The sequence below is a fragment of the Hyperolius riggenbachi genome, chromosome 2 (assembly GCF_040937935.1).
Source record: "Hyperolius riggenbachi isolate aHypRig1 chromosome 2, aHypRig1.pri, whole genome shotgun sequence".
Taxonomy (NCBI): Eukaryota; Metazoa; Chordata; class Amphibia; order Anura; family Hyperoliidae; genus Hyperolius; species Hyperolius riggenbachi.
In genome coordinates, this window is record NC_090647.1 from 435,922,155 (window position 1) to 435,948,031 (window position 25,877).

Sequence of the window (25,877 nt, forward strand, 5' to 3'; positions counted from 1 at the left end):
TTCAGGAGGGGGAGGATGATGATGACACGGTGACAGACAGAGACTGGGTGCCACCACCTCCAGGGGATGTCGTCCTCAGCAGCTCTGAGGAGGAGGAGGAGGATGCTCTTGTGGGCCTTGCAAGGAGGCGCATCATTGCAAGCATTGGCAGCAGCAGTAGGCAGGTCCCACAGCCTGCTGGTGTCTCAGGCTCAGCAGCAGCAGCAGCAGCATCTGCCAGTACCACCACCAGCCGCACCCAAGCCCCCCAAGCCCCCCCCCCAACCACCACAGGGAGACAGGCAGCAGCGCTTCCATGCCGTAGGGGGATGTTTCTGTCACCAATCTGGCGCTTTTTCACCATGCCCACAGTGTACAGCAAGTACGCCACTTGCAACCACTGTCAGCGGAAGTTGAGCAGAGGTGCAGACCCCTTAAAGTTCTGCACCAGCTCGCTCATCAACCACCTTGCTGCGAAACATTTCCACCAGCATCAGGAGTTCCAGAGGCTGAAGGCATCTGGTGCTGGCAGTGGCACCACACCCATCACTGCACAGCCTTCAGCAGCAGCAGCAACAGCAGCCACCCGCCCTCCTGCTCCTCCAGCAGCACCAGCAGGAGTGCGGAAATGCACTGCTCCTCCCCCCTCTGCAACTCCTGCCGCCGACACTGAGGCCTGTTCTGGCAGCCAGTCCTCAGTGGCCTCCTCCGCTGTGTCTGCTGATTCCCGTGCCAGCAAAAGGCCACGCCAGAGCCTTTTGAGCGAGTCCTTCCAGGGGGTGGTTAGGGCTCTGCCTCCCAGCAGCCGTCACGTGCGGCAGCTGAACGGCTTGCTGGCACGGGCCATGTGCTCCCAACTCCTGCCGTACACGCTCGTGCAGGAGGGGAGCGACATTCGTGCGCTGCTTGCTTGCGCAGCCCCAGACTGGCAGCTCCCCAGCAGACACTTTTTCTCCCGCAAGGCCATTCCTGCACTGCACCGCTTTGTGATGGCCAATGTGGAGCGAGGGCTGGAGCATGCGGTTGGTGAAAGGGTCCACGTCACCATGGACTCCTGGAGCAGCCGCTTCGGGACAGGCCGCTACCTGTCCTTCACTGTCCACTGGGTCAGCTTGGTGGAAGGGGGTGAGGATGGGAGAGCAGCAGCGGGCACAGCAGCAGCAGCAACACAGTGGGTGGTGCCACCCCGCAGGGTCAGGGGAACTGCAGCAGGTTCCTCCGATCCTCTGCCATCCTCCGGCACACCTGGCCAAACCCCCCGCCTCAGCAGCAGCGTGAAGGCCCGCCACTGCCAAGCGCTGCTGCACTTGGTCAGCCTTGGGAAGACCAAGCTGACGGCAACCCATGTGTTGGCCAAACTCCAGGAGCAGGAGAGGATTTGGCTGACCCCCAGAGGCCTCAGAGTCGGAGAGGTGGTGGCCGACAATGGGGCCAATCTGGTTGCCGCAATAGACAGGGGAAACCTGACCCACATCCCCTGTCTTGCCCACGTGCTGAACCTGGTGGTGCAGAAGTTCTTGCGCACCTACCAGGGGATGGGCGAACTGCTGGAAACGGCAAGGAACGTTGTGCGTCACTTCCGGCGCTCGGCTGCAGCCTGTGCGAGCCTGGAAGACGTGCAAAAGGAGCTGGATCTGCCACGCCATCGGCTGATCCTTGACGTTCCGACTCGCTGGAACTCCACCCTGGCGATGTTGGAGCGTCTGGTTGAACAGAAGCGCGCTGTCAAACAGTACCTTGCCCTGGCCACTGTTTCCGCCGCTCAGAGAAGGGACAAGACCAGCAACATCCCGTCCATCGTCCCCGATGATGACTGGAGGCACATGCAGCAGGTGTGCTTAGTGCTGGCTCCCTTTCTGCAGGCCACTAACATGGTGAGCAGGGACCATGCTATGGTCTTCGAGTGGGTGCCCCTGGTTTGTCTGCTGAACAGGGCCCTCGATGCTTTGCTGGAACAGGGAGCGGCAGCCTTGGACCAGCAGGAGCGGCAAGCAGCTGCACAGTCCACCTCTGAGGGGGAGGAGGAGGAGGACTTGGTGGAGGTCCCTGACCTTGCTGCTGATGAGGGGGATCAGCACAGTGCAGCTGAGTTGGTGCGGGGGTGGAGAGAGGATGAGGCTGACGAGGCAGAGGAGGAGGATGAGGACAGCAGCACTGCCGTCGATGTGCCAGCAGACGTGGCCCGCCTCTTCCCAATGGCAGCGCATATGCTGACGTGCCTGCGCAGAGACCCCAGGGTGATCCAGATGAAGCAGAGGGAGGACATCTGGATCAGCATGATGTTGGACCCACGCCTCAAGGGGAAGTTGAGCCAGTTCCTGCCGCCTGCAGGAGGAGACCCAGCGCAACAAATAAGGAGCTTGCAGCAGGCCCTTGTTGAGCGCTTGGAGGAAGCCTTCCCCCAGCCTTCCACCCCCACTGTCCAGCAGCCAGCACAGAGGCAGCAGCAGGTGCCTGCATCCAGCAGCAAGCGCCCCACAGACCTGCTGTCTCTCAGCCACGAGCTCTACAGGACTGTAGAGGCTCCGGCAGCAGTGACTAGAGAGGAGGTGCATGCAGCAGCATCCTCCACCGGTCACAGCCAGCGCCTGACCCGCATGGTGGCTGACTACATGGGGTCCTACAGCGGGCTTGACAGCGATGCCCCTGTTGATCCCATGGAGTATTGGGTCAAGCGCCTGGAGATCTGGAGCGAGCTGGCGCAGTACGCCCTGGAAGTGCTGTCCTGCCCCCCTTTCAGCGTGCTGTCCGAGCGCTGCTTCAGTGCAGCTGGTGGTGTGGTCACCGAGAAACGCTCACGTCTGTCTCACAAGTCTGTGGACAGACTGACGTTTCTCAAGATGAACCAGGCGTGGGTGGAAGGCGAGTTCCTGGCCCCTGTTGTCGGCGAGAGGGGGACATGAACTGGCTAAGAACCATCGTTAATGTGCCTTACCACCCTTTACCACCTCCTGGCTCCTGCTCACTAAGCCAGCCTGGTTCACTTTGACTATTACGTCGCCTGCAGCCACACATTTTACACCTACAGTGGGCTGCTGTGTACTGCCCTTCTGCTGTCTGTCTGTGTTTCCCACTGCCAGGGTACACAGATTTACCTTCTGCTGCCACTCTGCCACCAGCTATTACGTCAAACAATAGCTATATATCTGTGTAATTTGTTTTACAAACAAAACCAAAAAACCATAAAAAAAAAAAAAAAGGTTTAATTTTTCTGAGGTGCCCGGGTTGAAAACTGTGTTGTCCCAGTTGTGTATTGGACACGATGTGGGCTGCACGACCGCTGTCTGGGACCTCCTGTTGTGTTCATTTACGGCCTGGTATCACCGCTAGGTACCAGGGCTATTATGTCACGCTGCCTGCCTGCTGCCACACTCACACTACTCCTCCATTCCTCCTGCTGATGCTGCTGTCTGTCTGTGTTTCCCAACGCCAGGGTACACAGATTTACCTTCTGCTGCCACTCTGCCACCAGCTATTACGTCAAAAAATAGCTATATCTGTGTAATTGGTTGTAAAACCAAAACTACAAAACCATAAAAAAAAAAAAAAGGTTTAATTTTTCTGAGGTGCCCGGGTTGAAAACTGTGTTGTCCCAGTTGTGTATTGGACACAATGTGGGCTACACGACCGCTGTCTGGGACCTCCTGCCTGCTGTGTTTATTTACAGCCCTGGTATCACCGCTAGGTACCAGGGCTATTATGTCACGCTGCCTGCCTGCTGCCACACTCACACTACTCCTCCATTCCTCCTGCTGATGCTGCTGTCTGTCTGTGTTTCCCAACGCCAGGGTACACAGATTTACCTTCTGCTGCCACTCTGCCACCAGCTATTACGTCAAACAATAGCTGCTCACATTACTCCTCCATTCCTCCTGCTGCTGCTGCTGCTGTCTGTCTGTCTGTGTTTCCCAACGCCAGGGTACACAGATTTACCTTCTGCTGCCACTCTGCCACCAGCTATTACGTCAAAAAATAGCTATATCTGTCTGTGTAATTTGTTGTAAAACCAAAACTACAAAACCATAAAAAAAAAAAAAAAGGTTTAATTTTTCTGAGGTGCCCGGGTTGAAAACTGTGTTGTCCCAGTTGTGTATTGGACACAATGTGGGCTACACGACCGCTGTCTGGGACCTCCTGCCTGCTGTGTTTATTTACAGCCCTGGTATCACCGCTAGGTACCAGGGCTATTATGTCACGCTGCCTGCCTGCTGCCACACTCACACTACTCCTCCATTCCTCCTGCTGATGCTGCTGTCTGTCTGTGTTTCCCAACGCCAGGGTACACAGATTTACCTTCTGCTGCCACTCTGCCACCAGCTATTACGTCAAACAATAGCTGCTCACATTACTCCTCCATTCCTCCTGCTGCTGCTGCTGCTGTCTGTCTGTCTGTGTTTCCCAACGCCAGGGTACACAGATTTACCTTCTGCTGCCACTCTGCCACCAGCTATTACGTCAAAAAATAGCTATATCTGTCTGTGTAATTTGTTGTAAAAACAAAACTACAAAACCATTAAAAAAAAAAAAGGGTTAGATGGAGTGCATGGTGGAACGCACCGGTTGGCATGGGTCACGTGGGGTGAAATAGAGGCGTAGGGGGGATTAGATGGAGCGTACGGTGGCACGCATAGGTAATGTAGCTGGAGTGTATGGTGACGCGCATTGACCGGCGAGGGTCACGTGGTGCGACACAGGGGAAGTTTTCACTAAGATGGACATGCGCACAAGGGTAATGGGAGTGACGGTGCGAGTTAGATCAGCGCACGGAGATGACGTGAGGCGCACCTGATGGAGAAGGTGGAACGCAGATGATATGCGACGGTTGATTGGGGAGGGCGTGCGTAGGAAGTAGTTTGGGAAAGAGGCGGATATATAATGGCTTTCACACCGGCTTTGGCCTTTAGCTTCTGATGAGTCGGTAGACGAAACATGTAAGGCGGGGTACAGGGTGCGGAGGTGAAAGCAGCAAGGTGTTACTGTGGGCGAACGAGCGGCGCTTGGGCTTGTGGAGGAAGTGGAGGTGCACACCATTTCAAATCTTCAGCCGAGGAACTACAGGTGCCAGCCGGGGCCCAACTATACGGGGGAGAGCCCGTACCCAAACTCTGTGCTATCATACAAAGAAGAAAATTTGTGAGTGCAATTGGTTTTATAATTTTTAAATAAACTAGTATGGTTTTACACTATGTGAGGCATTTGTCTTGAGGTTTGCACGCTTGAGGACATATATGCTGTGGAAAGGAGAAGGTGGTGGCAAATCGTTATCGGTGTGGTGGGGGACGGCCTGAAGTGTCCCAAGGCATTACTAGACCTGAGTGGAGGTCTTATTGTCCGGTGAGTGTCAGCTCACGGGGTGTTGGTGGAGGTAATAGGAAGAACTAGGAAGATAGCGAAAATCACCGAGAAGATTGACCATTTAAAACCAGTTGAAAGTGGATGTGGACTATGCATAGTGTATATGAATTATTGGAGCATATTTTGTGTTAAGTTGTGTAGCGCTGCCTTCTGCGAACATTTTATATCTGTCTGTGTAATTTGTTGTAAAAACAAAACTACAAAACCATTAAAAAAAAAAAAAGGTTTAATTTTTCTGAGGTGCCCGGGTTGAAAACTGTGTTGTCCCAGTTGTGTATTGGACACAATGTGGGCTGCACGACCGCTGTCTGGGACCTCCTGCCTGCTGTGTTTATTTACAGCCCTGGTATCACCGCTAGGTACCAGGGCTATTATGTCACGCTGCCTGCCTCATTGACTGCCTGCTGCCACACACTCATCCTCCTCCTCCTGCTGCTGAATTTACCTCCTGCTGTCTGTGTGTTTCCACTGCCAGGGAGCACATACAATGGCGCTTCCAACATGCGTGCGCCACCAGCTATTTGTTACGCTCAAAAATAGCTGCATTTCTTTAAAAAAAAAATTTGAAAAGAGAAATAAGTGAAGAAGAAGACGATATAGAAGAAGATGAAGAAGATGAAGAAGAAGAAGATGAAGAAGAAGAAGAAGATAAAGAAGATGAAGATGAAGAAGAAGAAGATGAAGAAGAAGAAGATGAAGAAGAAGAAGATGAAGAAGAAGAAGATGAAGAAGAAGAAGATGAAGATGATGAAGAAGAAGAAGATGAAGAAGAAGATGAAGATGATGAAGAAGAAGAAGATGATGAAGAAGAAGAAGATGAAGAAGATGAAGATGAAGAAGATGAAGAAGAAGAAGATGATGATGAAGAAGAAGAAGATGAAGAAGAAGATGAAGAAGATGAAGAAGAAGAAGAAGAAGATGAAGAAGATGAAGATGAAGAAGATGAAGAAGATGAAGAAGAAGAAGATGAAGATGATGAAGAAGAAGAAGATGAAGAAGAAGATGAAGATGATGAAGAAGAAGAAGATGAAGAAGATGAAGAAGATGAAGATGAAGAAGATGAAGAAGATGAAGAAGAAGATGATGAAGAAGAAGAAGAAGAAGATGAAGAAGAAGATGAAGAAGATGAAGAAGATGAAGAAGATGAAGAAGATGAAGAAGAAGAAGAAGATAAAGAAGATGAAGAAGAAGAAGAAGAAGATGAAGAAGATGAAGAAGATGAAGAAGAAGATGAAGAAGATGAAGAAGAAGATGAAGAAGAAGATGAAGAAGATGAAGAAAAAGAAGATGAAGAAGAAGAAGATGATGATGAAGAAGATGAAGAAGAAGAAGAAGAAGACAATATAAAAGAAGAAGAAGATATAGAAGAAGATATAGAAGAAGAAGATATAGAAGAAGAAGATATAGAAGAAGAAGAAGAAGAAGAAGAAGATATAGAAGATAAAGAAGAAGAAGAAGAAGAAGTATATACAGTACTGAACAAATTTCTGGACACAACTTCTCTTTTCAACTTTTTTTTTTTAAAGGAACATCCCCACATAATCACTTGCTGTTGTTACTTGGAAAAAAAGAGGTTTCTTGCATCATTCACCCTCAAAACAAGTGTTGGAAGCTATTTAAGGCCATTTCGAATAGTCAGCTCGAATAATGAGCTCGAATACCGACTCGAATAGTGAGCTCGAATTCCGAGGTCGAATCGAATAGTAAAAATTATTCGACTCGAATATTCGACTGATCTCGAATAATTTACTATTCGAATTCGACCTAACTCGAATTTTGAAAAGGGGTATTTGAGCACCACTACCGCAGTGCACTGCTCAGGCCCTGTTGGGCCGATTTGCACAATTTTTTTTTCAAACACGCAGCTAGCACTTTGCTGGCTGCGTGTTTGTTGCGATCGCCGCTGATCCGCCACTACCAGCCGCAAAAGAGCCCCCCCCCCTGCAGACCCCTTGCTCAGCCTGGCCAATCACCACCAGGCTGTGCTATAGGGTGGATCGGGACTCCCCCTGACGTCACGACGTCTATGACGTCATCGCGATCGTCGCCATGGTGACAGGGAAGCCTATACAGGAAATCCCGTTCAGAACGGGATTTCATGTTGGGTATTTGCGCCGGCGGCGATCAGAGGGGTGGGTGGGAAAGCAAAGGGAGGGGGGAAGCATGTAGCTAGTGCTAAGCTAGCTACATGTAAAAAAAAATAGCTTCAAAAAACCGACCCGCGGCCGTGCGTCGCAATAAATCAGAACGCCAGGGAGGTTAATGAAACTACTGTATACAGTGCAAAAATAAACATTCCTCCAATCTTCTTTTCAAATAAAGTTAAAATTAACTCCAGGATCTGTTTTTTGCTCTTAGTCATCCCCCAAGGCCCGTGTGTGCTGGTTTCTGGTGCTTAGCCCCACCTCTTTCCCAGAAATGCTCTGGCACTTGCCTGACTATCTCAGATAGAGAAAGTGCCATGGCACTCCCCTAAAAGGGAGCCAGACTACACATCAGAAGTCGGCGGGGCTCGGAGAGTGAGTAAGAGGAAACAGATATCTGAAAAGAAGATAAAATAAATGTTTATTTTACACTGTTTTGTATCCTTAACTATCATGAAGGTTGCTAAAAGATTTGTTATGCAACTGCTATTGTTTGCACATGCTCACTGAGATTTTATTTTATAGTAAGCTTGTATTTATTTAAAATCTTTGTTTTATTGGGACTGTGTGCATCCGACTTTAGTCAAACAACCACTTATCTCCTAACCTTTCATCATTCTTCTATATGGTTGCCTATGAGCCAAGCAAGGCTTGCAATTTATTAACAGACAGCTTGTAATAATCAAGGCAATTTTTCTCAGATTTCTTTTATTACCTAATCATATCTAGCCTAGAGGATCTAAGTAACGTATTCTCATTGTCGATTATTAGAGATGGCCCGAACGCTTTGCCGAGAAACAGTTCCCGGTGAGCTTCCGGGGGTTCACGATCGCGGAGAACCGCAAACTTTTGCGGATGTTTGGTTCACCCCATAATGCACCATTAGGGTCAACTTTGACCCTCTACATCAGAGTCATCAGGCACATTGTAGCCAATCAGGCTACACTCCCTCCTGGAGCCACTCCCTCCCCTATAAAAGGCAGGCATCGCCGGCCATTTTACAAACTTCAAGAATGGAGACTGCACACAAAGGGCTTCAGCAACAAGCTGTATTCAAAGCATGTAGAGGCACAAAACACAATCGCCGGCCATTTTACTCACTTGTGTGCCTGCAGTAAATAGAGAAGGGACAGCTGCTGCTGCTGCTGCTGCAGACTCTTATAGGGAAAGATTAGTTAGGCTCTTGTAGGCTTGTTTGCTTGCTCCTTGCTGATTCTTATTGCTAAAATAGCACCCCACAACAGCTCTTTTGAGAGCTAATCTTGTTCTTGTAATCTATTTTTTTTTCTTTGATGAACAGAGGTGCCAGCAGAATAAAAACAATAATTAAAAGTTTTGAAATATGCTGGGGAGGCAGTGGTGGACTTACCTCCGAAAGCAGACTAGACTACTTGTCTGACATAAATAAACACTTTATTAGTACCCCAATAGATGCAACGTGTTTCGCAGGACCAAGCCCGCTTCATCAGGCAATAAAACAGGGGACAAAACAGTAGCTCTCAGGTAGCACGTATAGCGCCTCTGGCTGTATAGAGGCGCTATACGTGCTACCTGAGAGCTACTGTACTCCCCAGCATATTTCAAAACTTTTAATTATTGTTTTTATTCTGCTGGCACCTCTGTTCATCAAAGTCATTATAGTGTCCACCCTTGGTGGAAGGGGGACCCACCCCTACCTTTCGTCTATCTACAGAGAGCGACTTCTTAACCCTGAGTGAGGACAGGTCTAATCTCCTCACCTGTATACACAGTGGTTGCCTCAGCGGTAACCCTCGTTTGTGAGTATAACCTTCTCACATTACATTATTCACTATTGTCCTGAGCATACTACACCATATTGGGCTCTCGGTGTCTTTTTCTTATTTTTTTTTCTTTGTTTCCCACTGACACTTGTGTTGCATAGATAGCCTTGATAATTCATACTGTGTGTGCCACTGCCAGGCCCAGCACATTCAGTGACTACCTGTGTGTGTGACAGGTGCACATTGTAATACCAAGTACTGCATACACCTACCTACCTGTTGTTCACATTGCACCCACCTACCTACGTGAGCTGAGCGCAGGCAGTGTCACTGTGCCTGTCCGCTACCTGTCTGTGTGTGACAGGTGCACATTGTAATACCCATTACTGCATATACCTACCTGTTGTGTTCAGTGCACCCACCTCATCACTGCATATACCTACCTGTTGTGTTCAGTGCACCCACCTACCTACGTGAGTGCGAGCAGTGTGATATACCACTCCGTGCATACCTGTTAACTGCACCTGTGGGACTGCACATTGTATTAGTCAAGTCAGTGCATACCTTTCACTTCATCCCCCCTAATATGGACAAAACTAAAGACAGAGGCAGGCCACCTGGCAGGTCTGTTCGAGGTCGCGCTGTTTTGGTGTCGTGCGGCCCTCGACCAAAGTACAGTGTTCAGAAGAAGGCACGTGCCATCAACCCCCAATATTGTCGGGACGTAATTGACTATTTAACACAGAACACCTCATCTTTCTCAGCTTCCGCACGGAAGCGTGACATATCTTCCTCCTCCTGCTCTGATTCTGGCACCCCACTTAACACTCAGTCGGCCGCCACCACCAAAGTGCCATAACCACAGGGCTCAGCGGTGTGGAATTTTTTGTGTGTGTCTGCCTCAGATTAGAACAATTCCATCTGTACTCTCTGCCACCGAAAATTGAGCCGTGGAAAGACCAAGACCCGCGTAGGGACAACTACCTTACAAAGGCACATGATTACAAAGCACAAACTGCAATGGGATGACAACCTGAGGAAAAGCAGCACACAAAAGCAAAGCCACACACTGCAGTGGAAGATACCAGGCCGCAATTTTTTCTCAAAAAAGGCGATACCTAAACTGTACCGTGATGTTGAAAGGCAAGTGGTGACATCTCTGGCACACAGCGTTGGGTCAAGGGTCCATCTGACCATGGATGTCTGGTCTGCCAAGCACGCTCAGGCCTGCCCGAAGACTAAGTCAGTACCCACACACAGCATCTCTGCCTGCATGCCCTGTGACTGCCTGCCCCAAGACTAAGTCGCTCCCCACACAGCATATCTGCCACACAGGCCGCTTGACTGCCTTCTCTGCCACCACCACCTCCAGGACTCCAGGCGAATTCCTGAATTTTTAAGGTAGCTAGCAGCTAGCAGCGGACTGCTATAATAATTTTTCTGGTGCATGTACATGCCTGCCTAATTTTTCTGGCTGCAGTACAGTTGCAACAACAAAACAAAGAGCAATGACCGCCGGCTATATGAGTGTCTCGGGGAGTGGCACACCAAAGATAATAAGGTCGCTGCTTCATTGTGGACAGACCAAATTTGATCAGCTGGACAGTCACTGTTGTTCTATCATCGAGGTACCACAGCCCGGCGACCATATGGGCTTGAAAACCGCCATGGCCTGCACTCTCGCCATGGTGCGCACCAGTCCAGCATGACCGTCACTACGCAACCAGCTGTTTGAGGTGTGTTACACAGCGAGTTTGGTGTGTCAGTGTGAAGCAGTACTCTAATTACACTCCCTGATTGATGTATACACATGAAAGATGTTTTAAAGCACTTTAGGCCTGCAATTTAGCATTCAAGGTGATTTCTGCCCTTAAAACGCTGCTTTGCGTCCCCGGGAGTTTTGGCATGTATCCCACTCCACCATGCCCCCCTCCAGGTGCTAGGCCCCTTGAAGAATCTTTTCCATCACTTTTGTGGCCAGCAAATTTTTTTCTAGTTTCCAAAGTTCGCCTCCCCATTGAAGTTTATTGCGGTTCGCGAAAGTTTGCGCGAACCGAACTTTCCCGCTTCGCAAACCAAAAATCGGAGGTTCGGACCATCTCTATCGATTATCTGGTTCATTATGGCTTATACACTAAAACTACTGATCCTTATCAGTGGTTACTAGTTGTTGTTTTTTTTTTTTTTTTCAAAATCTATCACACATCGTTATGTGTCTGTGGGTTAGCAGGAATGCCAGTGAACTACTGATAAGACATACATATTTAAAGATATTATGTATAAATTTAATGATTTAGTGTTAGAGTTCAAGTATTGTCACAGCGCACTTTCAGTTAAAAAAATCCTTAGTTGCTCACATTTGTCCTTTCTTTTTTAAGTTTGTTTATTTATTTATTTTTAAATGCTGGCATACACTTTGCGGTGCATGGTTATTTAGGTGTTTTCTTAAAATTTTCTAGTATTGTTTAAAAAAAAGGAATACTGTTGAAAACTGATTAGTACATACATTACACACATTTGATCTTTCCAGACCTATGAATTTCTATTTTCTAGGGAAACAAAATCCTTATTGTTTTCACTGCCTCAGTTTGTCATAATCATTATTTAAATCCTATTGAACTCAGTGGTTTCCTTTTCAGTATAAATGACAGCAATTTGACATGGAGGTAATAGACTTTTTTTGTTCATCAGTTAGCACTAAAACTATTTATTTTTTAAATTAGGGATTTTAACTGAAACAATGATATCTATTAAGATCTTCACTTGCTATCCCATCTGGCAAGTTTCAAAACTTTATGAATGGTATTGTTCTTCTGTTGAGTAGTAAAGATGAGAGCTTTATCAAGAACAAAAGGGCCCCATCATTCATCAAGTCAAGTCTAACCAGTAGAAGGATCTCCGAAAATAAATTAATTGTTTATACAGAAATGACATGGTTCTAAGAAAATATATTGTAACATTTATTTTAGCACTAGAAATGACCTTGAATGTTGGCTGAAGTAATTTCTGCATCAAAATTCAATTTTTGCCTGACTTAAATGTAATGGAATTTCTGCAAAAAACACATTTTCATGAAAAGGAAAACTGAAAATGTGTTCTCGTGTGCCCATTGACTTCAATGCATTTGTAAAAAAAAATGTGTTTTCATGTGCATGCCCTTATATTTTCTTACGCATACTCATCCGTGTGAAAATTAGTTTTTTCATGCCCACAGACTTCAATGTGATTGATGAAAATGTGTTTTCTTATGTCTTATATTTCTCATATGTGTTCACAAAAATTCTCACTAGTGCAGAAATGTGTTTGTTTTTTTGTAAAAAAAAAAATATGGCAACACAAAAATGGCCATATTTGCACATCAAAACATAAAAACTATTAAACATAACAAAATAAACCCAATGTGCCAAAAATGTTATACATTCTTCTTAGTATAAATTAACACTTTGTAATGGAGACTTGGAAGGAGGTGTAGTGGTACCTCAATGCACTGGTGCTCCATTGCCAGAAACTGAAGAGAGAAAAAAAATTGCTGCTGTTTTGTTTTCCTTTAGAAATTGTAATGGACTAGGGTTGGATTATTGTCATTCTTAAGTATCTATATAGCACCAACATCTTCCACAGCGCTGTACAGAGTATATTGTCCTGGCACTTAACTGTCCCTCATAGGGGCTCACAGTCTAATCCCTACCATAGTCATACATCTATGTGTATATCATGTAGTATATGTCTCATAGTCTAGGGCCAATTTTTAGGGTGGAGCCAATTAACTTATCTGTATGTTTTTTGGATGTGGGAGAAAACCGGTGTACCTGGAGAAAACCCACTCAGACACGGGGAGAACATACAAACTCCACGCATATAGTGCCCTGGCTGGAACCAAGCACCCGGCACTGCAAGGTGAGAGAGATTACCAATACGCCACCATGCTGATAACTCTTTCACAAGTCCATTATACCAGAGGAAGCAGTTTTATTTTGGAAGATATTTTTAAAACATATTTAAAAAGGTTTAAAACCAAAAGAGTCTGACAGTCATTTAGATGAGCTTATGTTTAACAAGATTTCTATTAGTTGGGCATCGGATGATGCTAATGGTAACAATATCGGCAATGTTTTGTTGCCAATTTTGTACTTTTACATTTGCAGCAATACTGTCGTTGGTCACTAAGTATTAAATACCCAACCCTATCCTCTAACGCTAACCATACTAAAACAATGCCTATCCCATATGTCTTCTCTTTAGGCATTAACTATAACAACCCTTGCCCTATCCCCTAACACTAACCTTCCTTAATCGAGGCTTAACCCTAGACTAGAGAGTTATTTTGGGCAATATGTTTCAGCAAGCATAAGTTCCCCAATAAGGGCATTTATCTAACCCCCTTCCACCCAACAGTGCCTGAGCTATTCTGCTGAACAGGTACCTTCAATGCAAGTCAGTATTGCAAATCATTTAGTATTTATATTGCGCCAACATCTTCCGCAGCACTGTACAGAGCATATAAAACACAGTTGAGTTGGCTACTATCTGGATACTCCATATACACCACCGCCACATATACACTGATACAGTGTTAACTTGATCATTACCTGGTATTGGCAGTCAGACCTTCTAAGAACCCGAGTGCCAAGATGATGGCCACTTTTTTAGCATGAATCCCTCCATAAGCCAACAGTGTTGAGAGGAGGACTAATATCTTCCATGGGTTTGAGATGCCCTGCCCTGCTATCGCTAGTGACTGCCCAGATGGTTGTCCATGTGTGGAGTTTAATTTCTATATACATTGACGCTAATTGTGAATTTCTGAGGAGTTGTAATTGATCAATGCTTACATTAATTGTGGGGCTATCAGACTTTGCTGCTTGGGGGCCTAATGAACAGTCCTAGACTCAAACAAACTGGCATTGTCGTGTCTACAAAAAAGTGCAGCTTATATTATCATACCGTATAAGGCCTACAAAATATTTTTTGTTACTTAAAAGGACCCAGAGCAGTGCAGAAACTATGGAAAGATGCTTTTCATTTTGAAGCTCTCTTTCTCCTCTTTCCAATGATATATAAAGCGCCATCCTACGCCTTTTAATTTTCGCTATTTTCACGATCGAAATCACAACCGTGGCAATTTCTGCACTTTTTGGGGTCCAGCATTTTATTACACAGGACGACTTTTCCCCAAAGTCGGCAGCTCCATTCAGCACAATGCAATGAAATACAAGGAACCCAGGAGGATATAATTACAAACATCATGCTGGTAGGTGTGAGGATATAGCTAATTAGTTGTGGGTATGCTTAAAGGCATACCCACAGGCACTGCTCGGAGTCCCTTTAAAGAAGATCATATGTTTATCTTGGTTTTCACTGTATTTATCATGAAACAGAGATTTTGAGTTTATTTTTGCATTGAATAATTTTATGTATTAGTAAAGAAAGATTGGATACACTTTTTGAAAATTCAAATCAGTTTCTTGATTGTTGTCTTCTTGATATACATATATCCTTTGGTAACATAAATACATCCTAGCCACAACACCTTAGTAGGCACTGTGAAAGAAGGTCTTAGTGGCTGCATGGATTATGCCACAGCCGCAAGGTGATAGAACTTTGCATGTTGCAGCATCATCTTCCCACAGATTAAGGAACTCAGTTTGTGGTCAAGTTACCATGGTTTACAAGATAAAAGAAGTTATCATTATTATTTAGCATTTATATAGCGCCAACATCTTACGCAGCGCTGTACAGAGTATATATTGTCCCAAGTTGAACATTAACAGTGTTATCCTACTGTCAGTCTGCTTAAAGGGGATGTATGTGGACCTGCATTTTAAAAGAGAGTGGAGACTGCTTTAAATCTGTGTTCAGACAAAAAATGAAAGAAAAATAGCTATTTATGTACAGTACATTGATACTTTACTGCAAAATGATATTTCTCCCTGATTTCTAACTGTTCATGTTTCTGTCAGTAATAGAAAATGTCACAGTCACTTTTACCTTATGCCAAGTCTGGAAGTCTGTCATATCTCTAGAACTACATAAAAGTCATCACTCTTGTGGTCATCGTGTAAAGTTCTTCAGTTGTTCATAATACTGTCACTCAATATTCTTATTTTTTATTTTGTTTACTGCCTTTTTTGTTTTATGATTTTGTCAATGTCAGTGAGTCTGTCAGGGACAGTTAATACACTGCTAAGTCTTCTCATGTGTAGCGATAGCTTGAGCTCAGTTCTTAAAGCACTATCACTTACTAGATGTGCTGGTAAAAAAAATATACTGTATATTGAACAGTATCTTTTAATAATCAGTACTATATGTGCAGGATAGCATTAGCAACTGAATAACTGAAATACAAAAGTCATATTCTAAATCTGACAAAATGATTTCCAAACAATCTGTTGCTTAATAAAGGTTGTTAGCAAAGTGTTTTAAAAGGTCAGGTCCTGAGTGTCCGTATGTATTTTCCTGGGTAAGTTTGACTGCTTTATTATTAATATGTCAACCCTATTTCCTTGCAAGGGCCTTTTTTATAGATATACAGTACAGGTAGTCCCTGGTTAAGGAAAGAGATAGGGACTGGGGATTAGTTACATAGTTATTTTGGTTGAAATAAGACATACGTCCATCGAGTTCAAGCAGTTCTTAACCTAAATCAGTTCTTAAGTTGGAATGCTTTTCCACCTATGTCCACTGTACCTCCTCTGTGCCCCCTTTGCCTCCCGTATCGCTTTCTGTACCATCTGTGCCCACCATGCCTCCTCTACACCTTCTTTTTCCTCCAGTGTCCCCCTCTACTTCCACTTTGTCCCTCTATTTACCACTTTCTATCCCCATTTGTACCACCCTGTGTCCCCCTGTGCCTTGCTGTGTCCCCTATACATTATTATGCCCCCGTGCCTCCAGTGCAGTTTCTAGGCTAAAATGCACCCAGGGCGAGGGTGTAAAAATTGCGCTCCCCCCCCAGGTCCCCCAGTATAGGTAGCCAGGCATAGGTGAGCCAGTATAGTTGCCCCGGTATAGGTTAGCCAGGTAGGCGCCTCCAGTATAGGTAGCCAGTATAGTTGCCCCCAGTATAGGCTAGATAGGCAGGCGCCCCCGGTATAAGTTAGATAGGTTGGTGCCCCAGTACAGGTTAGCTAGGTGGGTGCCTCTAATATAGGTAGCCAGAATAGTTGCCCCCAGCATAGGTTAGATAGGTAGGTGCCCCCAGTATAGGTTAGTTAGGTAGGTGCCTGCAATATAGGTAGCCAGTATAGTTGCCACCTGTATAGGCTGGCTAGGTAGGTAGGTGCCCCCAATACAGGTTAGATAAGTAAGTGACCCCAATACAGGTTAGATAAGTAATTGCCCCCAGTATAGGTTTGATAGGTAGGTGCCTGCAATATAGGTAACCAGTATAGTTGCCACCTGTATAGGCTAAATAGGTAGGTGCCCCCAGTATAGGTTAGATAGGCAGGTGCCCTTCAGTATAGGTTAGATAGGTAGGTGCCCCCCAGTATAGGTTAGATTAGGTAGGTGCCCCCAAGTAAAGGTTAGATTAGGTAGGTACCCCCCCCCAGTAAAGGTCAGATTAGGTAGGTGCCCCCCAGTATAGGTGAGATTAGGTAGGTGCCCCCCAGTATTGGTTAGATTAGGTAGGTTAGATAGGTAGCTGCCCCCCAGTATAGGTGAGATAGGTAGCTGCCCCCAAGTATAGGTGAGATTAGGTAGGTGTCCCCCAATATAGGTTAGATAGGCAGGTTCCCCCCATAATGGAGGGGGGAGGCGGAGCCGCGGGGAGGGCAGCCCGACCTCTCCTCTTTTGGGAGGTTGGAGCGGACGGCTCCCCCCGGCACTGGCCACGCTTGGGGGGGGGTCACCTGCGCCACCCAGCCTTCCCCTCCGGGGTGCTGCTGTGGTTCCCAGGCGGTGAGAGTGCCTGGGACCCCGCGGCCCCCCGGTTGTATGGGGGCATTGGGAAGCCTCCCCGTGGCGCTCCTGGATAGAGCTTACGTGGCATGAACTAATTCCCGCAGGGCGACCGCTTTGCGGTATTCGTTTTTTGACCCTGCATAGTTTGGCGTGCGAAAGCAAATGCATATTTGCATGAGCATTGCCTCATGAATAGCCAATTGAGCCAGATTTGCAGAGCCAGACTTGCTACGGTTAAAACTTGGTGTTAGAGCACGCATACATTTTCCTCAGGTAAACATTTTTTGTGGTTGTATCCTTTGGAGGCAGGTGGAAGATGGCTTGCTCTGGTGGTGTGAGCCCTGGAGTGAGTTGTTTGCACCTGTCCTCCCCCCCCCCCTCTGGAGTGTTGTGTGTGAGCCAGCCCTGAGCTCTAAAGCTTGGGGTGACCCATGCGTCACTCCTTTCTCATGTGGTGCCCCCAAGTTAATGCGCATGTAGCAGAACGCAATGGACGTTAAGGTAAGTGCCTGTTTTTAATTTTGGGAGGTTGGAGCGGACGGCTCCCCCCGGCGCTGGCCACGCTTGGGGGGTCGCCTGCGCCACCCAGCCTCCCCCTCCAGGGTGCTGCTGTGGTTCCCAGGCGGTGAGAGTGCCTGGGACCCCGCGGTCCCCCGGTTGTATGGGGGCATTGGGAAGCCTCCCCGTGGCGCTCCTGGGTAGTGCTTACGTGCCATGAACTAATTCCTGCAGGGCGACCGCTTTGCGGTATTCGTTTTTTGACCCTGCATAATTTGGCGTGCGAAAGCAAATGCATATTTGCATGAGCATTGCCTCGTGAATAGCCAATTGAGCCAGATTTGCAGAGCCAGACTTGCTAGGGTTAAAACTTGGTGTTAGAGCACGCACGCATACATTTTCCTCAGGTAAGCATTGGTTAGATGACGTAGCTGCCCCTCAGTATAGGTTAGATAGGTAGCTTCCCCCCAGTACAAGTGAGATAGGTAGGTGCCCCCCAGTATAGGTTAGATTAGGTAGCTGCCCCCAGTATAGGTTAGATAGGTAGCTGCCCCCCAGTATAGGTTAGATAGGTAGCTGCCCCCCAGTATAGGTTACATAGGTAGCTGCCCCCAGTATAGGTTAGATTAGGTAGGTGTCCCCCAATATAGGTTAGATTAGGTAGGTGCCCCCCAATATAGGTTAGATTAGGTAGGTTAGATTAGGTAGCTGCCCCCCAGTATAGGTGAGATAGGTAGCTGCCCCCAAGTATAGGTGAGATTAGGTAGGTGTCCCCCAATAAAGGTTAGATAGGCAGCTTCCCCCCCATAATGGAGGGAGGAGGCGGAGCCACGGGGAGGGCAGCCCGACCTCTCCCACACTCTCCCCGGGCCGCCCTCTGTGCTCCCCCATCAGATCAGATGCAGAGTAATTAATTAGCGCAGCAGTAAGCGTACATAACTACTCACCTCCCTGCGTTCCACTGGCCGCTCACTCGCTGCTGATCTTCCCCTCTTGGCAAAGACGCTGATACACACACTGCCCTCCCCGCGACTCCGGCTCCCCCCTCCACTACAGCGCCCCCCTCCCAACAGCGCCCGTTTCCCTTGAATTCAACAGTTGGTAGCCCCATGGGAGATTCAAATAAATGTTTGACAGATATCTTGATTTTGGCAGCAGGATGTAGTCAGGATGGACGAGAAGAAGAAAAGAAGAGGAATAGAAGAGAAAAAAAACAAAGACGATTATAACCAAAATAACGTACAGTATACAGAAGAAAATGACGGAGGGAGATGAAAGTATACAAAAGAACGAATGTAATAAAAAATGTATACAGCTTTGAAGAAAGAAGTATACAAATAAAAAAAGGATACAAAAAGTACAGATTAAAAATACTCTTGTTAATGAAATGTTATTGTGCTTTTATTACAGACATTTACCAATTAACTTGGCTGATTAATATATTTAAAGATTTCATATTTGAAGGGGGGAGGATTCAAGATTCCCACAAACTATCACCTCCCACCCCTTTTACTGGATAGTGGAGGTGAAAAGGATTTTCTTGTCCCATTTTTCACACTATATCCCATTTTTCACACTATGTATGTACATATACACACCTGTATACAGGCCATAGAATCGCACAGCACCTCACATTTAATCCACACATTTTGGGTGACCATCTGAGCTAAGGTATTATTATAATTATTATAATAATAATGTTGTTTATAGCGCTTTTCTCCTTGGGGCATCAAAGTCCTGTGACCCTGCGTTCTGCATTCTCAAAGGCTCAGCAAAAGAGGTGGGTTTTTAGCCTTTTAGCCTTTTCTTAAAGCTGTCCAGGCAAGGAGCCCCTTGCACTGATTGTAGAAGTGAGTTCCATAGAGTAGGGGGTCCATGGGAAAAGGCCTGTGCATCAAATGTTTTTAAGTTGAGCCTGAGGATAACCAAAGTCGTCTTCTTGGAAGAGTGGAGGGTCATGGAGGGGCTTATATTTCCACTATGTATTTGGGTCCCATGAGTTTTAGAGCCTTGAATGTCAGCAGACACTGGCAGATCTTAAAATGCTTTCTCCATTTTACTGGTAACCAGTGAAAAGTTTGCAGTACTGGGGATATTTGTGAGACACAGAGGGCACTGACTAGAAGTCTGGCTGCTGCATTCTGTACTAGTTGTAAGGGGTGCAGAACTTTATCCGATGAATAGGCGTTGCAGTAGTCCAGACGGACAGATACAAATGCATAAACTAGAGTAGGTAGGCCTTCAGCTGGGATTTAAGATGGAAGAATTAGGATTTGACGACAGCTGATACAGTACCTGCAGTCTGAGTGTTACTTTTCCATCCAGTACAACCCCCAGGTTTCACACAGAGTCTTTATACTGCATCTCCCCAATTATTAGTTTCAAATAGAGAGAGATTTGGACTTGCTCCATCATGTGTGAACCTCCTACTATCAACAATTCAACCAGCTGGTGTTCATTCTGTTTTGTTATTCCACTAGACAGGCATTAATGGATGCTGATGAGTCTTGTGTGCCAGGCTTGAAGGACAGATACAGATTTGTGTCATCTGCGTAACAATGGGTTCCTAGGCCATAGTTCCGGGCTATTTAGCTGACTGGAGGCATGTAGAATACAAAGAGTAATGGTGATAGCATATAACCCTGTGGGACTTTTACCCTTTTTTTCTGTGCATTTAAAGCATCAAAGCTTTTTTGTTTGTTTCTTTTGTTTATTTACCATATTTACTATTGCAATACACATAGGGCCCAATCTAATTCACTTTTTCTCTTAACCTTTCCCCTGGAAATTTTTTCTCATTCTGTTTGAATAATTTCTCCACATTCTGCAATTGAAAATTACCAAAAAATAGGAGAAAAAGTATTGTCAAAATTATTCAAATTACGTTCTTCCTTGCTGGTTAATTAACTACTTCAGGCCCACCGCAGGTTAAAACTACACCACAGTTGTGGCTGCCTAAGCCAGATGTGGCATACTTTTAACGCCCGCAATTCCTGTGCATGGGACACAATCATCTAAAAACCCCCCGGTTGTATGGGGGCATTGGGAAGCCTCCCCGTGGCGCTCCTGGATAGAGCTTACGTGGCATGAACTAATTCCCGCAGGGCGACCGCTTTGCGGTATTCGTTTTTTGACCCTGCATAGTTTGGCGTGCGAAAGCAAATGCATATTTGCATGAGCATTGCCTCATGAATAGCCAATTGAGCCAGATTTGCAGAGCCAGACTTGCTACGGTTAAAACTTGGTGTTAGAGCACGCATACATTTTCCTCAGGTAAACATTTTTTGTGGTTGTATCCTTTGGAGGCAGGTGGAAGATGGCTTGCTCTGGTGGTGTGAGCCCTGGAGTGAGTTGTTTGCACCTGTCCTCCCCCCCCCCCTCTGGAGTGTTGTGTGTGAGCCAGCCCTGAGCTCTAAAGCTTGGGGTGACCCATGCGTCACTCCTTTCTCATGTGGTGCCCCCAAGTTAATGCGCATGTAGCAGAACGCAATGGACGTTAAGGTAAGTGCCTGTTTTTAATTTTGGGAGGTTGGAGCGGACGGCTCCCCCCGGCGCTGGCCACGCTTGGGGGGTCGCCTGCGCCACCCAGCCTCCCCCTCCAGGGTGCTGCTGTGGTTCCCAGGCGGTGAGAGTGCCTGGGACCCCGCGGTCCCCCGGTTGTATGGGGGCATTGGGAAGCCTCCCCGTGGCGCTCCTGGGTAGTGCTTACGTGCCATGAACTAATTCCTGCAGGGCGACCGCTTTGCGGTATTCGTTTTTTGACCCTGCATAATTTGGCGTGCGAAAGCAAATGCATATTTGCATGAGCATTGCCTCGTGAATAGCCAATTGAGCCAGATTTGCAGAGCCAGACTTGCTAGGGTTAAAACTTGGTGTTAGAGCACGCACGCATACATTTTCCTCAGGTAAGCATTGGTTAGATGACGTAGCTGCCCCTCAGTATAGGTTAGATAGGTAGCTTCCCCCCAGTACAAGTGAGATAGGTAGGTGCCCCCCAGTATAGGTTAGATTAGGTAGCTGCCCCCAGTATAGGTTAGATAGGTAGCTGCCCCCCAGTATAGGTTAGATAGGTAGCTGCCCCCCAGTATAGGTTACATAGGTAGCTGCCCCCAGTATAGGTTAGATTAGGTAGGTGTCCCCCAATATAGGTTAGATTAGGTAGGTGCCCCCCAATATAGGTTAGATTAGGTAGGTTAGATTAGGTAGCTGCCCCCCAGTATAGGTGAGATAGGTAGCTGCCCCCAAGTATAGGTGAGATTAGGTAGGTGTCCCCCAATAAAGGTTAGATAGGCAGCTTCCCCCCCATAATGGAGGGAGGAGGCGGAGCCACGGGGAGGGCAGCCCGACCTCTCCCACACTCTCCCCGGGCCGCCCTCTGTGCTCCCCCATCAGATCAGATGCAGAGTAATTAATTAGCGCAGCAGTAAGCGTACATAACTACTCACCTCCCTGCGTTCCACTGGCCGCTCACTCGCTGCTGATCTTCCCCTCTTGGCAAAGACGCTGATACACACACTGCCCTCCCCGCGACTCCGGCTCCCCCCTCCACTACAGCGCCCCCCTCCCAACAGCGCCCGTTTCCCTTGAATTCAACAGTTGGTAGCCCCATGGGAGATTCAAATAAATGTTTGACAGATATCTTGATTTTGGCAGCAGGATGTAGTCAGGATGGACGAGAAGAAGAAAAGAAGAGGAATAGAAGAGAAAAAAAACAAAGACGATTATAACCAAAATAACGTACAGTATACAGAAGAAAATGACGGAGGGAGATGAAAGTATACAAAAGAACGAATGTAATAAAAAATGTATACAGCTTTGAAGAAAGAAGTATACAAATAAAAAAAGGATACAAAAAGTACAGATTAAAAATACTCTTGTTAATGAAATGTTATTGTGCTTTTATTACAGACATTTACCAATTAACTTGGCTGATTAATATATTTAAAGATTTCATATTTGAAGGGGGGAGGATTCAAGATTCCCACAAACTATCACCTCCCACCCCTTTTACTGGATAGTGGAGGTGAAAAGGATTTTCTTGTCCCATTTTTCACACTATATCCCATTTTTCACACTATGTATGTACATATACACACCTGTATACAGGCCATAGAATCGCACAGCACCTCACATTTAATCCACACATTTTGGGTGACCATCTGAGCTAAGGTATTATTATAATTATTATAATAATAATGTTGTTTATAGCGCTTTTCTCCTTGGGGCATCAAAGTCCTGTGACCCTGCGTTCTGCATTCTCAAAGGCTCAGCAAAAGAGGTGGGTTTTTAGCCTTTTAGCCTTTTCTTAAAGCTGTCCAGGCAAGGAGCCCCTTGCACTGATTGTAGAAGTGAGTTCCATAGAGTAGGGGGTCCATGGGAAAAGGCCTGTGCATCAAATGTTTTTAAGTTGAGCCTGAGGATAACCAAAGTCGTCTTCTTGGAAGAGTGGAGGGTCATGGAGGGGCTTATATTTCCACTATGTATTTGGGTCCCATGAGTTTTAGAGCCTTGAATGTCAGCAGACACTGGCAGATCTTAAAATGCTTTCTCCATTTTACTGGTAACCAGTGAAAAGTTTGCAGTACTGGGGATATTTGTGAGACACAGAGGGCACTGACTAGAAGTCTGGCTGCTGCATTCTGTACTAGTTGTAAGGGGTGCAGAACTTTATCCGATGAATAGGCGTTGCAGTAGTCCAGACGGACAGATACAAATGCATAAACTAGAGTAGGTAGGCCTTCAGCTGGGATTTAAGATGGAAGAATTAGGATTTGACGACAGCTGATACAGTACCTGCAGTCTGAGTGTTACTTTTCCATCCAGTACAACCCCCAGGTTTCACACAGAGTCTTTATACTGCATCTCCCCAATTATTAGTTTCAAATAGAGAGAGATTTGGACTTGCTCCATCATGTGTGAACCTCCTACTATCAACAATTCAACCAGCTGGTGTTCATTCTGTTTTGTTATTCCACTAGACAGGCATTAATGGATGCTGATGAGTCTTGTGTGCCAGGCTTGAAGGACAGATACAGATTTGTGTCATCTGCGTAACAATGGGTTCCTAGGCCATAGTTCCGGGCTATTTAGCTGACTGGAGGCATGTAGAATACAAAGAGTAATGGTGATAGCATATAACCCTGTGGGACTTTTACCCTTTTTTTCTGTGCATTTAAAGCATCAAAGCTTTTTTGTTTGTTTCTTTTGTTTATTTACCATATTTACTATTGCAATACACATAGGGCCCAATCTAATTCACTTTTTCTCTTAACCTTTCCCCTGGAAATTTTTTCTCATTCTGTTTGAATAATTTCTCCACATTCTGCAATTGAAAATTACCAAAAAATAGGAGAAAAAGTATTGTCAAAATTATTCAAATTACGTTCTTCCTTGCTGGTTAATTAACTACTTCAGGCCCACCGCAGGTTAAAACTACACCACAGTTGTGGCTGCCTAAGCCAGATGTGGCATACTTTTAACGCCCGCAATTCCTGTGCATGGGACACAATCATCTAAAAACAGCTGAGTTTCATACTTCAGTCAGGAACTGTTTTCATTGGGTCCTGACTGCCTGATCACTGTGAGCCAATCAGAAAGTGACAAGTTGAGAAAAAAAGGCTGTGGTCCTTAAAGGGGCCAGATTGTTTGGTACTAAAGTTGTTAAAAGGACATTTTAATGATGTGAGGAGAAAAGAGAAAAACTTAGGAGAAAAAGTGAATTGTGTCAGACTCATAATGCCTTCACATGGGTTTATGTATAGCATAACTTTTTAACCTGCAAACTAATGGTTCAGCTTTTTAGCTTTAAAAAGAACAAACTATGAAAAGCTTCTATATTTTCAAGCAACTATGCATTAGGAAGAAAACATACTGTATTTCAAAGTTCTTTTGGATTTTTCTTTTCCCACACTATTTCTATGATCTCAGTCTCCGCTCATGCCGATAAATTATTTAAAAACAAAATTTTAGACATAAATAAACTTACTGACTTGTATGCCTGCAGCTCTGTACCTGGGTTAGTGACATTTTCAGTTCATGGTTAACTTTGCTTTCCCTAGAAAATAATAACTTGACATCCTTATATTATAATGTGACTAGGCACAGTAATTGAAAAAAAAAACTAAACAAAACATAAAAGCAGTAGATTAAATACCTACTCACTGTGTCTATTCGATGAAGTTAATAAAAAGAGTCCTTTATCAAGAACTAAAATATTGAATTTATAATTATGATGATATCAATGAGAAACAGTCTAGTTTTATTTATATTACAAATTACATAAGCTTTAAAAGGTACTACTCATGTAGTAGGAAGAATTCTAAGGATTCTACAAAATTACAGACCTTTGATTTTGCCTTTGAATTACTCACAAACATACACAATGACATTTATTAGTACTCTATATATCCATCAGTCTATTATTACAGTTATAGAGTTAAAGAGGAACTCCAATGAAAATAATTTAATAAAAAAGTGTTTCATTTTTACAATAATTATGTATAAATGATTTAGTCAGTGTTTGCGCATTGTAAAATCTTTTAAATCCCTGATTTACATTCTGACATTTATTACATGGTGACATTTTTACTGTTGGCAGGTGATGTAGCTGCTGCTTGCTTTTTTGGCAGTTGGAAACAGCTGTAAACAGCTATTTCCCACAATGCACCAAGGTTTACAGACAGGAAACTGCCAGGAGCACCACGATCCTCAGAGTTTCTTGTGGGAGGGGTTTCACTACAATATCAGCCATACAGCACCCCCTGATGGTCTGTCTGTGAAAAGGAATAGATTTCTCATGTAAAAGGGGGTATCAGCTACTGATTGGGAACAAGTTCAATTCTTGGTCGGAGTTTCTCTTTAGGTATAGTACTGTTACACATAGGTCATTTGGAGTGCATTTAATTATACATACATACAGATACTGGATCTCTCCTGAAGAAGCAGACAAGGATCCATAAAATGTTTTGTTTTTTTTAAGTTTATAATTTTACTAACTCCCATATGGTACATGTTCCACTACTAGTAAGGGATACTTTAAGTATTGCAGATAATATCTATGAACTTATGGTATACATTTGATTTAATTTATGTCTTTGAGATTTGTATTGTAAGTCACCGCAAAATATGTTTATGGTATGTTAGTAATGAATGACCTTTTAAGGTTTTGAAAAGATGTTTTATTTAATGTAATATTATAGGAGTGTAATCACCCTTATCATCCTTTGTATCATTGTATGTATTTATTGTCCAGCACTGA